Source organism: Setaria viridis, chromosome 2, assembly GCF_005286985.2.
Source record: "Setaria viridis chromosome 2, Setaria_viridis_v4.0, whole genome shotgun sequence".
Taxonomy (NCBI): Eukaryota; Viridiplantae; Streptophyta; class Magnoliopsida; order Poales; family Poaceae; genus Setaria; species Setaria viridis.
The window spans coordinates 24,531,951-24,553,025 of NC_048264.2; positions in this window are offsets into that span (position 1 = coordinate 24,531,951).

The following is a 21,075-nucleotide window of genomic DNA, read 5'->3' on the forward strand; positions in this document are numbered from 1 at the left end:
AATAATCATGCGTGCCGGCTGGTGAACGTGCGCCACATGTGTGGGAATACCCTTTGCAATGCTACACTCCATGTCTTGTTTAAAAACAATAAGCAAAGTTGATGAGAGATTAGGGCCCTCTTTGGGATGTAGAATTTCAAAAACAGGATTGTAATGCACATGGAATTGAAATTCTACATGGATCTAAAACATAGGATAGATATAAAACGTGTGTGGATGAGGCATGGGAAAAATATAGGAATCCTAAGACAAAGAAAAGAAAACATGAGGTTGGACCTCATACTTATTTTCCTCCAAAATTGCTATGGAAAAGCACATTTTATAGGAATTTCAAAGGAACTAGTAGGATTCAATCCTTTGTTCCAAAGGCTTTCATAGGACAATCCTTTGTTCCAAAGGCTTTCATAGGAAAAATTTGTATAGGAATTGAATCCTCTATATTTCCTCTACTTTTCCTCCATTCCAAAGGGACCTTTAGTGGTATATCAAACCAACCACCATGGTCACATGCTAGTCATGACAAGATGAACTTGGGTGGCTTAGCATGTGTTTGATTCCAAGAAAAGTTGTATGGATCGATTAAGAGCATGTTTGGTAGTGCTCCCCCTGCTCCACGCGAGAATCAGCAAAGCGCTACCAAATGGTGTCGCCGCCGACTGATTCCCCCTAGAATCAAGTTGAATCGATTCGGGCGCTTCCGCATGGAGAACCTGCTCCCCCCGATTCTCTTCTGCTTCGTCTGTCTCGCCCGCCTGCCCGCTCGCCTACCGATCGCTGTATGCCGCTCTTCCCTTACCGCCAGTTGGAGCTTGGCCAAGAGCCGATTCGCGGCCATCAGAGCATGGCTAGAGATTGATCCGTGGCAACCGGAGGACGGCAGGTCGATTCGTCTACTGGAGCTCGATTCGCAGCCACTAGAGCGGTGTCCTGGATGAGCGGCTAAGCGTCGTGGAGCTGGAGCTTCAGTGGGAGCGCCACCAAACGGTATTTTTGTTGAGCAAGAGCAGCAAGAGCGGGAGCAGCTAGGAGCGCGGAGCAGAGCAGAGCCAAGCTAGTTCAGAGCGCTGCCAAACGTAGCCTAAATAGCGCTAAGAACAAAACATGAAATGATGTTCAAAAAAACAATAAACTAAATTGAGTTTATGACTAAAATTCTGTTTGAATTCACCCTAACTAAATTTTAGTTAGCTAATAGTTTAATAGCTTAAACTTTTATTTAGCTAGCTAAAGACTATCCATTTAAATTTTAGCTGTGATGTTTGGATCCACCAGCAAATTGAAATCGGTTGGACTAGTCTACCGTTTACCCACCCTTCATTAATTGTGGATGGATAATGTTGTGGTAGTGGGAAATTCCTGTTCAGGGGTATTTTGATCTTTTAGCTCGTTTAGTTGGGTTCAACTACCTAGAGGGATAGTGCACATTTGGGCCTACAACTAAAGTTTAGCTGGATTTAGTTGTCTCATTTGGACCTCTAAAGTTTACACTACAAGAAATCTTCCAACCAGGGACAAACTAAAAAGTGTCATAAAAGTGTTTTTTATCATAAACCGTAATTTATGACGAGAGAGTAACGAAAACCCTTCGTCATTAGTTGAGCGTCATAAACCGCGACTAATGACGTTCCTTATTTCGGTGCATCACTAAGATAATGACGAATGAAAATTCGTCCCACAAGTCGTTATAAACTGGCATGCCACGTCGGACCACAGTCTGATGTGGCATGATGATTGTGACAAATTGTTTCGTCATAGATTGAATTAGGCCCAGTTCTTGTTGGACCGAGCCTAATAATTGCTATCATCATAGATTGATTTAGGCCCAATTCTTATTAGACCGAACCTAATAATTGCTGACGTCATAACTTGGTTTAGGCCCAATTCTTGTTGGATCAAGGGCAACATATGCTAACGTCATAACTTTGTTTAGGCTCAATTCTTAATGGATTTAGTCGAACATTTACTGGCATCATAACTTTGTTTAGACCCATGAAATAATGGGCTGAGGGAGCGAGCCCATGAAATTTTAGGTCCAGTTATTTTCGGGTGTAGCCCAAGTAGCCCTTAATTAAAATATAATCTAATTTAATATTACATACAAATCAATTCGGTAATTGACAACACAAATAATCTTTCCATACTACACATACAAATAAATATTTCTCGTCACACTTCACACATTATTATTTATGACCGAAGAACAAGCACAAGCATATTGTCCCTAAGAAATCACAAACCACTACACATGATATCTCTCTGACAAGAACAAAGCTGCCTAGAAACACATTGAGCACAAACCACAATACTCACAAACTAGCGCAAGCAGCTAGGAGGATGCCTAAGAAACACATTGACCTTACCCTCTGAAGTTTAGCAGTTGACGAAGGAGGTACTCAGTTTCTCTTACTACTTTCTTCAAACTCTCAATCTACTCAGACTGCATTTTAATTGCTGCATCTAAAACTTGTGTCTTTATCTTCAAGTCACTCAACAATTGCTACTGTTCAACTTCTTGTCTTAGTTATGTAGCTTCTTGTAGCCCTCCTAAAGAAACTTCAAATCTTGAGCTTGTAGCTAAGGCTGGCTGCACGGCCACATAATCAAGAAAGGGACTTGACTGCAAATCATGAGGACCAGAATTTGGTACTATAACCTCAAGGATTGTTTTCAATATTTCAGCCTACAAATGAAAGGAGCAGAACTCAAACTTCAATCTTAAGCAAAGCAACTGAATAAAGTAAAGAATATAAGAGTAGGATAATCACTTGTTTAGTTACATACCACGACATGTGATTGAATTTTAGCAATGTAGGAACGTGGTACTAGGCCCTACATAATAAGCATTTGGTCAGTTGTCTTAAATATAAGGAATAGAATATACCATGACCATAAAAATGCTAATGCCGACCTTGTAAATAGATCTAGAGCAGCCAATGTAAGAGAAGGATCTCAAATTTAACACAATACACCGAGAAATTACTTTTCACTAAAGAAATACTCCAGCAGCATGGGGTCGTGGCCACATCTAGGCGTAACTAGGCTCCACTCCAGACAGAAATAAACTTGAGTATAGTGCTCTCCGGTGAAGCAGATGTAGATCTACAAAATTGGAGGAGACTATAGAGAAAAGAAATGAGATTCTCACTAGTGGAGCTCGAAGATGCAGTGGTGCATGGTTGGACGGGGTAGCCGGTGCTTGCGCGACATCCTTGCTCAACTACTCAGTTGTGCAAGCATGGGCGCAGCCGCTGCAAGGACGCTGAGATGTACCTCCAAGAGTGTCGCCGACCATGCCGCACCTTAATGCCCGCCGCCCGTGGAGCTTGCCGTCACCGCTAAGGTACCTCTCGGCTGTTGAGGTTAGCCGCCACTGCAGATCTAGTTGGACAGTACAGCCAGTAGAGAGGAGAGTGCTGATTTTGGAAATACAAGGCAGGAGTTTGGAGGGGCACTGCGGTAGCCATGTTTTTATTTTTTGGGGGGAGGCAAGGGAATACAGAATTTGAAGATCCCGCTTTCAAGTTCCTCGGTGCGAAATGAAAATTTGGTAAGCTGCACTTTATGCTGCGGGTCGCTGACAAGATTGTGCGCTCTTATCGAACCCATTTGTCAGCAAAGCTGGGTGCGTTTCATCTTGCATACAACATAGGCGCGCGACAAATATCTGGAAGAGGCCCACGCTTCAGTGAACCTGGGTGAAGGGGAACAACTGCTTTCTCCAACTATAATGCCTACGAGTCTATTTTTTTAACTCATGTGGATGTCAGAATTTTCCTTCTTTTTATCATGATCAAAGCGCACTCGTGTACCCGCCGAATATTTCGCATGCTTACCCGTGAATGAAATTTTGCATATTCCGCCCTATACTTATGGCAGGATTCCTGATCAGTGTAGGCCTGTGTATTCTAAGCATCCCACGTATTTTCATGGCTACTGTAATCCTGTGAGGCGTGAGCTGGGAGAAGGTGCATTGTGTTGTTGATCGGTAATGGTGCTTCAATAAATAGGTGTACCACCAAGCTCTTTGCTCATCGGCTCTTTATCTTACACGCATTGTTTACTGGTTGTTCTTGGCAACCTACTTGGTTCTGCGCCCTGTGAGAGGTGAGCTCATAGCTTTCGCATCTTGTTTATAGGTTACCACCAATTTGGTCATTGCTTATCATTTTTAGTTCTGTTGGTAAGTGTCTGTAGGAGGATGGCTGGTCAAGCGAATGGAGCAGGCAACTTTGATGTTGTGCCACCTCCGGAACAGCCAGGCTTTGTTGATCCATATGATCTGTACGACATGGAAGAAGCGGACGAGGATGAAACAGAGGAGCTGAAGAAATCTGAGTTCGCTTTGCTGCAGGACCATGGTTACACTCGTGTGCTTCGCAATGGTTGCTTTGTGTGCCCTTACTGCTTTCTTGCCCACCGAACGTGCATATTCGTAACATCTTGTAGCATGCTTCTAGCATTGGTCACTCAGGTCGTGTCACCCTGGACTCGAGGGTAGGCATCATGCATTAGAGGACTATCTCTGCGACGACCCTCGTTTTGCTGCATTCCGTGCTGTCGCAAGTATGCCGGAATAAGCTTATGCCATATCCATCTCCATGACTGTGTCCGCTGTCTCTTTGTTGTCCTGTCCGTGTCCGATGCGTTACATCTACGTGTTGTGATACTTTCATGTAACAGAGATGACTTTATTTGTATCATCTGGATCAGTGGTTTTAGCCTGTCGGTGCCTGGTGATTGTGCACCAGTTTAGTATTTAAAATTTGTATGGTTTCATTGTTGTGTGTGCGCACCTATGCCACTGTACGAGTGTGGATCTATGGGGATGTATCATGTATGTGTACTCAAGAATGCGATCTAATAAGAACGGTCATGGTTTGTTCATTACTATTTCAGAACAGAGGAACTTACATTATGTATCTTCTTATATAAGTTGATAGTCCTCTATACTCTACTCCCTATTTAAGGCACAAAAGAAATCCCCTATTGTTTGTTGCATCTGCTCTCTTCCCCGCATCTTTCCAATCTCCACCACTGCTCGACGAGCTGCTCGTCCTCATGCCCAAATCCACCAGCATGGCTCAGAGCCAGACAACCTTCTTAGAGCGCACCAACACACTCTCCTCCATGGTAAAAGACCTCTCCTAGGAGTTCGGCGCCCACGTCGTCGTCGTCGTGTTCTCCCCCACCGACGAGCCCAAAGCCAACGGAGCACCCACTGCCGACTCCGTCCTCCGCACCTACCTCCTCGAGATCCATAGCTTGCCGTCTCCAGATTGTTCTGAAATGGCGGGGGAGACCGCCACCAGGGTTGACAGAATGAAGCGGGAGGCAGAGGAGACCGCTTTCCTGGCTGAGGTGGAAAGGGCGAGTCAAGCTACCTCATGGTCGAAGATCTTGGCAGCTCAAACGAGCGCGAGGAAACAGAACTGGTGGGAAGTGGATGTGAAAGCTCTCGGGGTGGATGAGCTACTGGTGTTCGTCAGGGCGTTGGAGGTGCTAAGGACCAACGTCCAATTCCACCTCAACGCAATGGAATCATCCTGGAAGGCGAAGATGCAACCTTAATCCTTTTCTATTAGTGATGTCGTTGCAAAATAAATCATGAAGATGTTATGTGAACTTTTATTCTATCTTAATCCTTTTGTAATCCATGCAAGAAAGATTTATATGTTCTTCTTATGCATTATATTAGCATCAATCATACACATGATCCATTCTCAGAAAATTGAATAGGCCGAACTAACATTTGCAATCCTTTATTGGGAAAACGATGCGTGATCTGAATTTTAGCAAGATGAGCAAGGATTTCCTTGCTTTTGAGAGAGAACCAAATAGGATCATATTAGTATTTGTTAATAATCGTCCCATATTGATTTTCAACCTCTCAAAAAACTGATGCACTATTCCAACTATATTCTCATTAAATGAAACATAAAATTCGATCCATCTTGGTTTCTCAGGGCATGCGAGTAAGAGAACGACCCATTGGAAAATAAATGAGGGAACACCAGAAATTGGTGTCAAGTAACCATGCCTACACGAGAACCAAGAAAGACCGGCTGCGTTAACGTGGAGGATGTAACATTACACGGTGTTGGAATATGAATGGTTGCCACGTTAATCCTTGGGTACAAATTAGAATCCGCAGTGTGACATTACGCGCACATTACGTGAACGTGAACGGTGCTGGAGGATGTGACATTATATGGTGGAAGATGACAACCTATTTCCACCACTACGAGGTGTGACCGTGAAGGCGGTCAACATCCTAAGAGGATGGAAGCATGGTGAAGGCAAGCTTGGAGGAGGTATCGTGCACCATCCTGAAGTTGTGATGGCCTAGCAAAGCACCGATGCAGACCGACACGGTGAGCCAAGGAGCCTGGTGGTGCTGCTCGGTGACATAAGCCACCACCATGCGGTCAGCAACACTGTTCCAGACACCAAGGTGGAGCAGCATGGCCTAGGTCACAGTGAGTTCCAGCGGCAGAGTTAGAGCATCCATGTCGACGATCCTGAAATGCACATAGAAATTAGTTTGATCAAAGAGGGGGGCAAGGTCAAATGCACGTACAAATCAATACATAGACTAGGGAGAGAGCACTGTACTTGCGCCGAGAGGAGGAGATGCAGAAGGGTTTTCTTGCGCCGAGAGGAGATGCAGAAGGGTTTTCCTGTGCTTGAGGCCGGCTGAAGAAGAAGTGGAGGGCCATCGCGTTTATAACAAAACCACTGCTACTTCGCTGGGCAAGTCTCCCAAAACAACCGATGTTGGAACGTGGACGGTAGCCACGTTGATTTTAGGGTAAAAATAAGAATTCGTTAGAAAGTGGATTTTCTGCAAATATATTTTGTACGAGATCGGATTTTACAGTTTAGGAAAAGTGAATAGGTCGGACTAACATTTTCGATCCTTTGTTGGCAAAAAGATGCTTGGTTTGAATTTGGGCAAGGTGAGCAAGGATTTCATAACTTTTGAGAGAGAGCCAAATAGAGCCACATTATTTGTTAATAATCGTCCCATATTAATTTTCAACCTCTCCAAAATCCGATGTACTTTTCCAACTACAATTAGTGGTGAAGCCAGAGCAAATTGAAGGGAGTGCACTTGCCTTAGGATTTGAATGAGGGAATAACATAAATTGGTTTCAGCTAAAACCATGCCTACATGACAAACCAAGGAAGACCAGCTGTGTGGACGTGGAGGATGTGACATTACACGGCGCTGGAACGTGGACGGTTTCCACGTTAATCCTCTCATGACGGCAGTTAGTGCGCTAATTTGTGAACCACAAGCATACGGATCATCGTAGTTTTCCCTTAGAGTAGTATTCCATCCAAGGTTTATTAATCCGTGGATCGGCAGCGAACTAGCTAGGGCTTTCTATCTAGTCTAACGGATCTATCCTAACATGAAGCATAGATTGCATATGAAGGCAAACTTGTTGTAAAGATAATCATGAATAACTGTAGATCACATCCATAGATATATATGATATAACACCACCAAGGGTAGCAAGAGCATATCATCTTCTAGTTGTAGTTCTAGCCAATGAGTTAGCATATTATGCATCTCATCCAAAGCAATTTTTAAACTACTACTTCCAGTCAACCTCCCGAAAACCTCCACCTTACACAGAAGCAGACCCCATCACGATCCCCCCTATCGGCGCAAGCAGTTTAAGGGCATGAACATAGATGAACATGTCTATCTATCAAGAAGGGTCAACATACTAGATCTAATCACCATGATTACATAAAGCATGCTATGTAGTCTAATCACTAATTAGACTAAGGAACAAGCATATTCATGATAAGTAGAAAGCATAAAGGAAGCAATGAGTCGCTAACAGATCGGATGACAAGAAGAACATTGCTCACATAATATATGTATTTAGATCATCACCTCCGAGTATATACAATTAATGATCACAACTAGCTCTTGAACTCCACCATGGCACAACCGTGCAGGGAGGCCATAGCGGCTAGGGTTTTGCCTAAGTCATCTCCTAGACAACTCCGAAGGCTTGTGGCGATCGTCAGCTCCCTCTGGTGAATGTCCTAGGTTTTGTCAAGTTTTGGTGGATGGATTCCCTATGCCGATGAAAATTGAGCATATTTATAGTCCAGAGGCGCCGTCGGGCGAAGGGCATATCGCTCGGGGCTAGAAACGGGCCAGGCCGATCAGGCTGGGCCCACTGGGCCAATCGGCCTAGGTTATCTCGCTACCTTTCCGGCCTCAAACGCCACAATATCCTATACAGAAGTTGTAAATCTTTTTGAGCTATGCAATTTAGACACCAAATTTGCCCCAATCAGAGTCCGGACAAGGGAGATATGCCTCATGCAAGGTCTGCTGCTTCTACGGGCTTTCTAACCTTCCAATCTTGAGTTTCCCTTAGATTGACCACGAGATTGACTTACCCTCTTTTGGTCTCCGCTAGTCCTCGTCTTTCTCGTGTAGACTTCTTGTGTTGTCCAAAGTCAAGGTCCAAATCCAACTCGTAGAAAAACCCTTCATTTATGTCATATTTCCTTTGATTTTGGGATATGATCCAAAACACAACACATATGCGAATATGGGGTTATTTCAGATGCCAAGTGGCGGGTGTTGACGCTCACTATTGATACACTTTTACCCCTGTTTATCTTCAATAATGACATGAATTTAATACCTAAACTATTGATTACACCTATTAAACCGATAATTTTCACATATGCAACGTATTTTGGAGGATGTTGTGTTTTTTGCAGGAAATTGGGCCTAAAAGCATATTTGTGGATAAAACACTGAACGAGCGTCGAACCAAACGAAGATGAAGGTCAACGCGCCCAAGAAGGGACTAGGCCGATCGGCCAAAAGGAGCCCAGGTCGATTGGCCTGGCACCCTGTGGCGTCCCCTGGTGCCCATCTTTGGCAAGCAACCCTCCAACATTGCTTAGGGGCTAAGTTTATGAAGATATGGCAAGGATCAGCTCAGGATCAAAGTGGGATCGGAGAAGATCAAGCGGAGATTTGGAAAGTCATTGAAGATCAATCTCATCCTAAAGCTATCAACATGCAAGTGAAAAGAAGATTTCAGAGCACCTGAGGAGACTTGGAGACGAAGCAGGACACGAGGGACCAAAAAGAAAGCCCAGGCCAATCGGCCTAGACTCTCCCAGGCCAATCAGCCTGGGGGTTTCCTTCGCCCCCTCGCCTTCCAATTTTTGTCACGCGCTCTCTAGACTATAAATACCCTGAAAAATCCACCGAGCCCCATATCAAAGACGACGTACTCGATGTGAAGCAGCAGAGAAGTAGAAGGAGCTTGAGGGACATCTCTCCAAAGAGCTAAGGGCCGTGTAGTTGTCGGGGGCTAGTGTAGGTGAATCTCTACCGGTGTGATCACCCTACGAGGAAGATCACGCTGGAGTTCTAGAGCTAGAAGTCATCAAGATCAAGGTAGGATCCAGGTGGTGATCTTGTGATGTATAATCATTCATGATGAAATAATAGATGTGTTCATGTTCTTAGCGATCTAAGTATCTCCTTTGATGGTTTTATGCTTTATCGGGTTTGTTTGTTTTTCAATCTATGAATCGATGATAGATTGCCTAGGGTGTTCTTGTGGTTGTGGTGACCAAATTTGCATGCCTGATCTACCGATGAGTATGACATATTCTTATGATCATGCCCTTAACCTGCTTGTAGTGATAGAGGTGATCGTGACAGGATCTTTCTTGTGTAAGGTGGTGGGTTTCGGGATCCATACTGGACGTGTAGATTTAAAGATGCTTTTTACTAAGACCATATTTGTGTTTCTTTGCTATCCATGCTCAGAATTATAACATATGCATAATCTAGGTTGCTCTAGATTGGTTATCTTTGCTCTATCTATTATCTGTCTGTATATGCTTAGTAGATTGGATCTGAATCTCTCATAAACACAAAGTTAATACTAACAATGCATGTTGAAATAGATATCGTACTATAAGTTTTCCGGATTGATAAACTTTAGGGGAATACTCTGAGGGAAGAGTTACAACTGATCCGTACGCTTGCGGTTCACAAATTGGCATGCTAACAACCATCAACAGCGGGCTAGTATAAGAATATGTATGAAAACACTATTCAAATGGCACTAAAAGTATGTCAATAATGAGCATCAACAATCCCCCATGCTTAAACCTTGCTCGTCCTCTAGTAAGTCCTTGATACTTGCTTAATCAGGAAATCAGCATTGCCCTTTAATGTCATCCCTACACTCAGTTATACATAACAAGACACATTGCTCTCTCAAGTATTTAGCATTTAAAGTTCAAGTTGTGACCGGCTATTTTTCATCGTGGAAGATAGACTAACAATAAAGAACATGCCACAATAAAATAAATACATTGTTCTTGAACTTAAGTGAACTTCAGACCTTTACCGTGTTCTATCGTGAAGAGTTTTTCAAAAACATGCAAATCCAACATAAGTGAGATTCTCTTGCAAAAGTCATGGAAACACTTATCTCATCAAATCACTCAAGCCTATACTAGATTATTTTCAACCTATTCAACATATATATGAAAGTGGAAGGCTTATGTCGAGCTTGGTAGGTAGAAACAATCCTAGCAAAATATTATATCTGAAATATTATCAAACTAAGAGAGATATCTATTGGGCTGAGACTTATCAAAAAAGCCATGGAAAATAAATGTTGGATAGGGAGAGGGATGAAATACACATTTAGATAAGTGGACATATGCAAGGGTAAAGGATGATCGCGAAATACAAATGAAGTTCTCATAATCGGATTGCACATGATTGGAAAATAAGTATGGATCAATCCTTAATCTTGAGAGCACTGGCAACTTTAACGAGGCTCAAAGAACTGAGGAGCGTTTTATTCTTTTTCTCCTTTATTTTTTTCTTTTTCATTCCCTTTTCTCTTCTTTCTTCTTTCTTTCTTTTTCCTCATCTTTTTTTCCTCTTTTTCTCCTCAGAACTTCTTGCAACATAGTACTTTACTCAGCAGTAGTTAGAGATAATGTGACGACTCCTCTCCCATGCTTAGACGATGCTTGTCCTCGAGCATGAAAGAGAAAGAAAGATAAACTGCTGAGGTAAGTACTAAAATCTTCAATTTTCATCAAAAAATTATTTTATTCCTCTAGAGGATTATCCACGCAAAAACTCACAGGGTCCGAGGGGAGGGAAACCACCTAGGCTGATCGGCCTGAGGGTGTCAAGACCCATCAACCTGGCCCCTCCTGGCTTCTGTTTCCTTTGATTTTTATTCTTCACACTAGTGGACGCCTCCAAATATTATTTTTCTTGAAAAGGTACTGATATATCTTCTGGATCCTTTCAAAACATTTTTTTATACTCAATAATAGGTCATGGTCAAGGACGTAGTCATAAAAATGATAATTTGGATTTAGGTTGGATGCCCAACAAGGTTTGCAAAAATTCTAGTGTAGAAACTTATAATGCATGGATAGAAAGGCTAGCAAGAAAAAGTTTACGCAAAGGGTACTACGTAAATCAGAATCTAGTATGTTCAACCCAGATCCCCAATCCAGAAATCCCCTTCCCTAGGATGATAGGGGAAAGTAGCGGCTCAAACCAGGGGACTGACCTCATTATGGCTCCTCATCCTCCCATTGTCGCTAGGTTGCGCAATCATCCTCTCGTTGCCGCTAGGATGCGCCATTCCCGCCGCAGGCCGTTGCAGATCTGTGCAGTGAAAGTCTTTGCGAAGCTAGCGAAGTGTGTTGCCGATCGAATGATCAGTAAAGACTCACCTAAAACTTATATGTGGGATCCGGTCGCGGTAAAGACTTCCCATTCGATCAGTAACAGTTTCGACCCACGGGAGAGCACAATCTTCTTTTTATTTTACCGTCCTATTTATCAGCTTAAACTTACATGTGGGGTTCTGGTTGGTTTATGACGTTTTCACGGAGCTTATATCGTTACAAAACCACCATGTAATAGCCAGCGATGATTCTTTTTAGCTACAGTGGTAACTTTTATGACGTTCCGTAACTTTATACGTTTTCAGCCAGAAATGTCATAGATCTATAACGAGAACAAATGTGTCATAAATTTTTCATTCTAGATCACCACATTTCTTGTAGTGTTAGTTGATGGATTCAAGCAAGGTCTAAGTGTATATGCAAGCTCATGCACAACTTTATTTTGTTCACTCCTTGTCTTTCCAAGATTAAAAAAAATGGACCACTAAAAAGTTTAGCCTTGCAGTTTATGGTCAGGCTCCACGAGGATCAGGAAGGCCAACCATTGTCTGATCTCTCTTAGCTCAGGATGAGCCATTCCACGTCATCGTCCAAACCGTCTCCGTCTCCTCTACCTTGTTTTAATGGCAAAGGACACATGCTACACGCTCAAAATTTGTGATTGGTCTTAATCCTCCCACCCTGGATGCGTAGACTTTGAACCCGCTAGAAAGCAAACATATAACAGACCATTCCTTCTCTCAAGGAAAGGAATCTGAAAAGTAAAGTCTAAAGAAAGAATCTTAAAGCAAATCAGAATTACCACGCCATGCCACCAACCATGTGTTTGGTATGGAGACAAGATGATGTAGACTAATTGGGCCTCTTGGTTGTAAAAGGAACTTTTGTCAGGCCGATGGGATTAGGCCCAGTCCAGTACGCGTTTGAGTAGGAGAAGGAACATTATGGCATTCCGTTTCGACTACTAGCTCATGATCATCCTCACGTACTCATATCTACTATGTTCCAAAAACCCAGAGAAAACGACACTGCCTTGTAGAAAAGCCTCGATCCTACATACTCCAACGAAGTACTACGCAAAGAAACCAACGAGTAGACGACAGGAAAAACCCAGTAGCGAAGGCTCAGATGCCGGGTGCTCTCGCGGTCGAACCACCAGGGAGTAGTAGGTGGTTCGTGTCTGCTGCTGCAACAACTCCATTCAGTCTTCGAAGTGATTAAAAAAAGAACATCTCGATTCAATCCTCCTTTATTAAAAATAAATAAAAAACACATTTCTTCGCTCCTATTACTATGCCGTCATTGTAAATATGTAGTGGCCATGGACATGGAGCAGTTAGCTTCAATGCTGAAGCTTTGTGTTTCGTTAGCTACCTGCTCAAGTGAGTATATTACATTACATAGCTGCAGCTATTAACGAGACTAGTATAAAGCCCGTGCTAACGCCACGGCAATACTTCGTAACGCAAATTAAACAAACAAAAGAGAAATCAACTTTCGATGGCCTGAATTTGGATAGCTGCATCGAAGTCCTCCCAAAAGAAGCATGGAAGTTCCAAAACTTCAAATATCATCAGAGCTAGCAGGTTGTCGATAACAATTCCATGAACAAGCTCATATGGCTGTCATGAGAAACAGGTTGTCCACTGATCATAGTGAATCACATCCATGGAATGCATGTAATACGATGTATGAACCTGCAAACAGAAAGTAAATGGCCATTATTCAGAATTTCTGGGGAAAAAAATGCTAATGATATATCACTGGTCAGAGCACATATGGCCCCCACCACCTCCCACAAAAGCTCATGCTAACAGATTGCTAAACCAAGAGGAATACTTCATTAATAGATATATTTATATAAGGAATGGTAAGAGGTCAAAAGAATGGAGCATGATAAATTGATAATGCAAGTAAAACTGAAATTTGTAGTCATATATAGTTCCTACCTGACCAGCCGTAGATGACGCATCCGTTGTTTTTCATCATCTGAAAGTAAAAATGGTTGGGCATTATGGTCCTGGTGCACAGAAAAAGAACTCAACCTAAGCAAGTTCACTATCAAAGAAAAATTATCACCAGTTATGTTACCCATAGATGGTGTTGCTACTTCTTTGAAGGTATCTTTGCATAATAGCATCAAAGAATTATATTTGACCCTTATTATTTTTATTTTTATTTCTTCTTTGCTTGCCATTGTTGGGGGTGCGCCTTAGGTGGACCAAGGCTAGAAACCCTCGGTACGTGTAAAAGAGGTCTAAAATGGGGTCTAAGGGTGTAAGAGTTAGGGACTCGGTTACAACATCTAGGAGCCTCGTTGTAATGGTCCAGGGACCTCGTTATGATATTTAACCCCCACCGATGAAAAAAGTATAAATGGCCTCCTCCTCCCTATAAATAGAATCAAGGGGTGGGAGGAGAGGACTTTTGGCCGCCATTAGTTCACTCGATTCACTTGGCTTCTCCCTCTTTCTCCCTCTCGCAACAACTTGTTCGGGATTCCAAACCCCAACAGTGACGCCCACTGTATTTTGGCACGAAATAAAATTCACGAGATTATAAGCAATCGAAGCTAAGCTGGCAGTCCAGTTTGTGTTTTGCCCGAAGCTGCCCCGATCTCCCAAAACGTCTGAAGCTGGCAAGCTCTCCCGAAGCTACCCGGCGCTACCGAACAGTCGAGCGAAGCTAACCGGAACAGCCAAACGAAGCTATTATAAGAACCAGCTAACCTCCGAACGAAGTTATTTGTTACCGTATCCCTGCATGCAACCGCATGACACGGAGTTACCCCTGCATGCAACTGCATGGCACGGAAGCTGCCAGGGCAAGCATCGAAGCTGCTAGCCACCGTAGGACCTCCGCTCCGAAACTCCGCGACCTCGCGAAAACTCTTGGGCTGTTGAGCACCAAGCATAGCAGCGAACTACGCAGTCTGTGTCTGGAGCGAAAAGCATAGCAACGATCAAGCATAGCAGCGACCTACGCAGCTATATACCCTCCGTAGCGAGCGACAACCTCCTTGGCAGGAACTTAACCACTACGTCATCCTTTCAACCAATGAAGGTGGCCCAGTTGAAGTCAAGCGCATGATCGAAGCTAGCAGGTTTTGGCAACACTGAAGTACGTAAAAATAATTATCGTGCATAAAGAAGTGGGATTAAGGACCTCGGCAGCACTAGTTCCTGGCAACCCAACAGCAGGTCAGCAGCGACAACATAAAAAGCATTCCACAGCTCAATACATGGGCATCCTCATAAAAAGCGAGGACTACCACACGAAGCTGCTTAGAGCAGCCGGAGATCAAGCCACTAATCAAAAGAAAAGCAGCGCCTCATGTCCGACTTGGGCAATACGGCCCCAAGGGCATCGCGTGCCATCTCAGAGCAACATCGAAGATGCTGAGCGACTCAAGTTGATAGCAAAGCTACTATAAGCAACATGACAGCAAAACAAGAACCCTCGCAGCAAACTCATCAGTTAACCTCGTAGCAAGAAGGTTGGCAAGAACCTCGCTGCAAGCTCTACGCTCTACCTTCCATCAGTTAACCTCGCAAAAGTTAACCTTGCTAAGCAAAAATTCACTCCGCGAGGCTACACAAGATAAGAACATAGAGGGCTCGTCACCCTCGCAGCTGCCGGCTACCGCATCCATGGCGCCGGCGCCGAGCGAAGCTACTGCCCAGGGAATACAGTTAACGTCTCTTACCCTGGACCACCGGCAACAAGCGGAAGAACCTCGCAGCTTTGAGAGCCCTCAGCAACAAGCAACAGGAACATCGCAGCAAGAGTCGACCTCCACGACAAGAACCCTCGCAAGGAGAAGAAAGCAAGAAAGAGGAAAAGAAGCTTCCGTCCCCCGAAGCTCGGGAGTCTGGACCACATTAAGAAAAGGAATCACCCCCACGCATGGTATAGTTTTTGTGCACGTCGGCAGCCTTGCAACAGTTCCCTGCAGATGCAAGGTCTGGAGCCTACCCACGCATAGAGTCTCAAGCACGGCCATTCGGCCAATACAAAGGTCTGGTGCAAGTTCCCTACCGCGCATGCAGCCTCGCGAGGTCCAAGGGCCATGCAGTTCAGCCTGCCCGAGGTCAAGTGCTGGTCCAGTACTCGTCAATTGCATCCCCGAGGTCACAAGCATCTCCTCATGCAACCGCACGACTCCGAACCATCTGCAAGTACCGTACCGGCTCTACCATCGCATGCAACCGCAGGCAACAGCCGCATGCAACCGCAGGCAACAAGCGCACCGTACAGCACCCATGCATGTTGCATCCCCGAAGCTAGCTGCCCACCAAAACTGCCAGGCTGCTCTACCCTCACAGCAGCAACCATCGAAGTTGCCAAGAATCTCGCAGCAAACACTTCGCAGGAAGAACCTCCCAGCAGCAACCCTCGAGGTTGCCAAGAACCTCGTGACTCGCAGCAAGAATCCTCATGAAGACATGTATGGCGATTAAAGATGCAAAACAACCATCGAAGCTGATAGTACCGCTAGTCCAAGGCAAGGATGCTACGCTTGTGAGGCTGCCGGACACCAGAACAACATCATTCGTCTCTGAATACATGAGTTCATGCAACCACCAGAACGAAGCTAAAGATCTAAGCTGGTCAACACCGTCCACGGTTTTGTCCGTCTCTTGGTGGCAATTTTTCAGTCAAGCATCTGGGCAACTGTGGAGGGTCCACTACGGAGCCCGAGCTTCCGCAGCGAGCGACGACCGCCACGGCAGGAACAGCATCGAAGCTGCTGGGCACTCCAAGACGAGATGAACACCCTCGCGGTTGTCAAGAACCGTCGCGGCAGCAAGCAGGTTGCTAAGATCCGGGAAACCTCGCAGCAAGAAAGGCCTCTATGGCAAGCTCGAACCTCGGCGGTGAACGACGAACCTCCGAGCTAGGACAACCCGGTAAATCCTCCCGAAGCTGCCCGGCGCCTCTACCTGCTACGATCAAGCTAAGAACGAAGCTGCCTATTCTGGCCCAGATAAGTATTCCAACACCACTCTAAGCCTACAAAAACTCTGCTTTTATTTGCGGTAACCTACAAGCTGCAGTTAGAGTATAATAAGGGGCTGTAAGCTGGCTGAATGCTGACGTGGAGGAGAGAGAAGAGGTGAGAGAGGAGAAGCGGGCTATAAGTTTACAGCCGACTTGGGCACAGGAACCAAGAAACTTTGTGAGAATAACTTATGGACCATGTATTAATGGTGAAGAGCTAACCATTGTACGAGTAGGCTAGGAAAAGGCTGAGAGAAACCTTGCAGCCCGCTTGCTAGCTGCGTTATTAAACTTGCTCTTATGTTAACTTTGCATACTTTGCCTAGAGCCTAGAGGGGCTACACTTAGAAACTCACTTCCTTCCCTTAGAAATTTTTCTCACTAACTTGCAGGACTTCACCAATGTAAGTATCCCTCTACCAACACAAGTTAACTCTAGTAAACATGTGATTATTTGCACTACTTACACATGTGGCTATCTAACCTATGCCAACATATCACCAACTCATTTTCAATGCAATATCTTATCCCCCATGAGACCAAGTTCAAATTGATAGTCGAAGCAACCTAGTGTTGCGATATCGAGTAGAGCTTGACGCTTGAAGTAAGTCCACAAAAGCTTGAGCACGAGCAAACTTTTGTTAACTTATCTATTTACTTGTATTGTTACTATATCGCAGAATATAGTCATGCAGGTTACAACTCATATATTGAAATTTCCTTTCTCTAACATGTAGGTCCTCACCGTTGTAAGTAGTTCTCCACCCGTTTAAGTTAACCCTTGTATACTAGACCCACGTATCTTTTTGTAGGAACATTGGTTTTCACTTTGTAACCAAGTCAAGAATTGGGGAATGATACATTGGTTTAAATGGTGTGTTGGTTTTCATCAAGTGATATATCTTACGGACCTTTGGCTCTCATCAACTATTGGAGTTATCTCTATTGGCATTCATCAGTTATTGGCCTTCCGCTATAATGGTTTTCAAAGCACTAAGCCACAATCTTCGGAGGCTGAATAAGGCAATTCAGGGCACTATTCAGTTCCATGCTCAAGTTTCAGTCAAAACCACCCACAAGTTGACATTTTCTACAACCATGAGACATATCTTTCGTATGCAAGCATTTCATTCATATGCATCAAAGCATGCGTCAAATCATCACATTGCATGGACGCATTAGTAACAAAGCCAGATGCAACAACAGGTTGCGGTGTGAGTAACAAAGCCAGATGCAACAAGTTGCGGCATCACTCACAAAGCTAGAGGCAACAAGGAGTTGCCGCACCGAATTTACGTTCCTATAATCTTCCCTTAACCTTGCAATATTCTAATGGTCAAAAGCAACCAAGAGTTGTGAATAAGACCCTACTTTCTCGTTTATTTTTCTAAGTCCGCAAAACTCGAACCAAGATTTTGTCAACTTCCTTCCCCCGTGCTTACCCCTGAATTCTTTACTAAGGTTCGATGGAACCAAAACCATTATGTCAAACCTCGGAGCTAGGCAATATGGCAGCAAAGTCCTGAGGTCATCCAAAATATTTTTTACTCAAACAGCAAAAGCTCGAGGCTCACCACCTCAAGAAGAAAAGCAGCCGGGCCCCACCCATAATCTTCAGCACAAGAAAGCTAACCTCGCATGCACTACCCTCGCAACTCAACCTGCGAAGCTAGTGATTTTATTTTAGCTAGCTGTACGTCTTTTGTCCAAGGCCCGAAGCTACCACAAGCCCACGTGCAGGGACGTGCATGTTTTAACCCCGCATGCACCTCCTCTTGTCCTGTGTAGCTTCGCTTGCATGCATGTTGTTACATCCGCTTGCAACAAAGAACCCGCTAAGCATATGACCGCAAACACTTTAGCTACCAGGTGATCTTCGCCGCTCATCACCGACGCACGACAACAATGCAAAGTTGCTGGATATCGAAGCTGCGGACAGCCATGGCGTCGAGGCTCACCAACGTAATCTGGCAAAACTGCTCGTAGCAAGAACCTCTACATGCATGCACCAAAGCTTTTGACGCCGGGAGAAATCCACAGCAACCTCGTGGAAACCTAGCAACCTCGCAGCAACCTCTACCCGCGCAAGCTATCACCTTTCTACGCGGCGCGCGAGCTCAATCCCGCACGCGAGCTAGACCTCGCAAGGCACAACATCTCTCTCCACAATCCGGAACCATCGCTTGAAGAAAGTTGTAGGCCCTCGGCACACCAGAAACCTCGCTCATGTAAAACCGCCACCCCCGAGCTTCGCACCAAGCTAAAGAATCCTCGCAGCAAGCATAACCGCGGCAAGAGCTCAATGCTCGAGGTTGTTAGAAGCTGCTTTACCCTCGCAGCAAGAACCTTCGCACCTAGCACCGACCTGCGGCAAGCTCCCTCGCTCGCGCCGACCTCGTGGCTAGCTTAACCCTCACTGTAACCCTACTACCGTCACCTCCGCATGCATGCGAGGTTGCTAAGACACCGAGTTAGAGCGAAGCCGTGGCTGGCAAACACTACAAAACGCCATCGAAGCTGATAGGCTAACAAGTAGCAGAGCTAGTTACCTACGAGTGCATATATGGCTGCATGTTCAGGCAACTAGGCAGTGCTCCGTCCGTCGCCTTAGCCCTGGCATCTACAACTCTCCGACATCGTGTCAATGCTCATCACCCTCGGCAGCAAAGGAAACTCCAGGTCATCGATAGCAAGCGCTGAACCCTCTCGCGGCAAGCACGGACACCCATCGCAAGCCATCCCATTCAAGTTCTCGAAGCTGGCGAACCTTCACGCAGATAGTGAGGACGGGCGACACAAAAGGCCAAGGCTCATCACCTTGAACAAGCAAAGCAGATGGAGTCCGCTCATAACTGTTAGCGTAAGCGGAAAACCACCATGCAACCAGGCAATTGGTCACCGCATGCAAGTGTTAAATATGCATCAGCAAGGAGGCTTGCACGCATGCATTCCCCTCGCTTGCAGCCACAAGTGTTGTTACCCTCGCCATGCGTTACCCTTGCATGCGTGAAGGCGTAAGCAAGCTAGGCATCACGGATTGAAGCTGTTCCCTGGTCACTCAATCCCATGGAGCAGGAAGTTAGCACGTCCGAGGGTAAGACAAATGAAACAAGTAACAAAGAGGTTAACCTCGAGGCTCCTAACCTTTGGGTACTTTGCACCTTTGTGTATCTTTAAAGCATTTTAATTGCCACTAACCCTTACCATATTTGCATCCGTAAATTGCATCAAGCTAGCCTCGCTTGTGCCAGCCTCCGCGGCACGCGACAGCCTCGCCCGCAGCTCACGCCAGCCTCCCTCGCGGCAGCCTCGCGTTCGCAAACAGGTTAAGAAGCCCGCGAGATGATCCCTCGCAGGCTCAAGGCCGTCACTGACCCAGGCGGATAGCTCAAACTTCCGAAGCCAGCTAAACACCCGAGCCTCCTGAATGCACGTTTGCGCGAGTTAAGCAAAACGCATTCACACTTGTAGAAACTCTACATACATACGCAAAAACTACTGCCGCCAGAACAATCCGGCTAACTCTCCCGAAGCTAATAACTGCCTGCCAAGCTGGCCGAAGCAAGTACATAGGCAATTATGTTACCTTTGATGGTTAAAATCCTATTCTACACCAGCAATTGCCAAGCACTGATGGGTTAATCTTTTCCCCTCGATCGAAGGTATCTAAAGGCATCAGGATGCAGCTAACATGCTAAGTTAATTTATCACCATGACATGCGAATCCGCTGTTATTGATATCTCAGCTATATACTAACCTATCTCAAAGGTTTGGGTTTTCCGAAAAGGTCAAGACAATCAAGAGGTTCAACCTCGACATCATCTGCTACATCGGTTCAAGGGGGCCAACCTCGACAGCATTCGTGACTTCGCGTCCTCCCACTGCGTCAGCTCAAAGGGCTCAACCTCGGCATCACCCTCGACTTCGCCTCCGCTACATCGACTTGAGGGGCTCACCCTCGACATCGCCGTCAGCATCGAGGTCATCACCAACTTCACGTACAACTCGACTTCAGCCACTGCTACTGCATCGACTACTTCGACTACATGCGAAACTTCTCCCGCAAACACCAGCCAAGAGGGGCTGGGGGTGTACTGGAAGACTAGTCCATGTTAGTTGCCAGGTGCCTGCAAGACAAGGTCTGATGGTGTTGCAACTGTCATCGACGACGACTACTTCGACTACATTAGCTTTTGAAGCAAGTCCCGATGATCAAGGCTTCGAAGTGAAGCCACATGCAGATCAAAGCTCATCGCAGCCAAGAGTCTAAGTTGTAATTGGGCCTCTTTTAACAGGAGCAACTATTAGGTCTTGTTGTGCCGACTAAGACCAAATAGTTGACG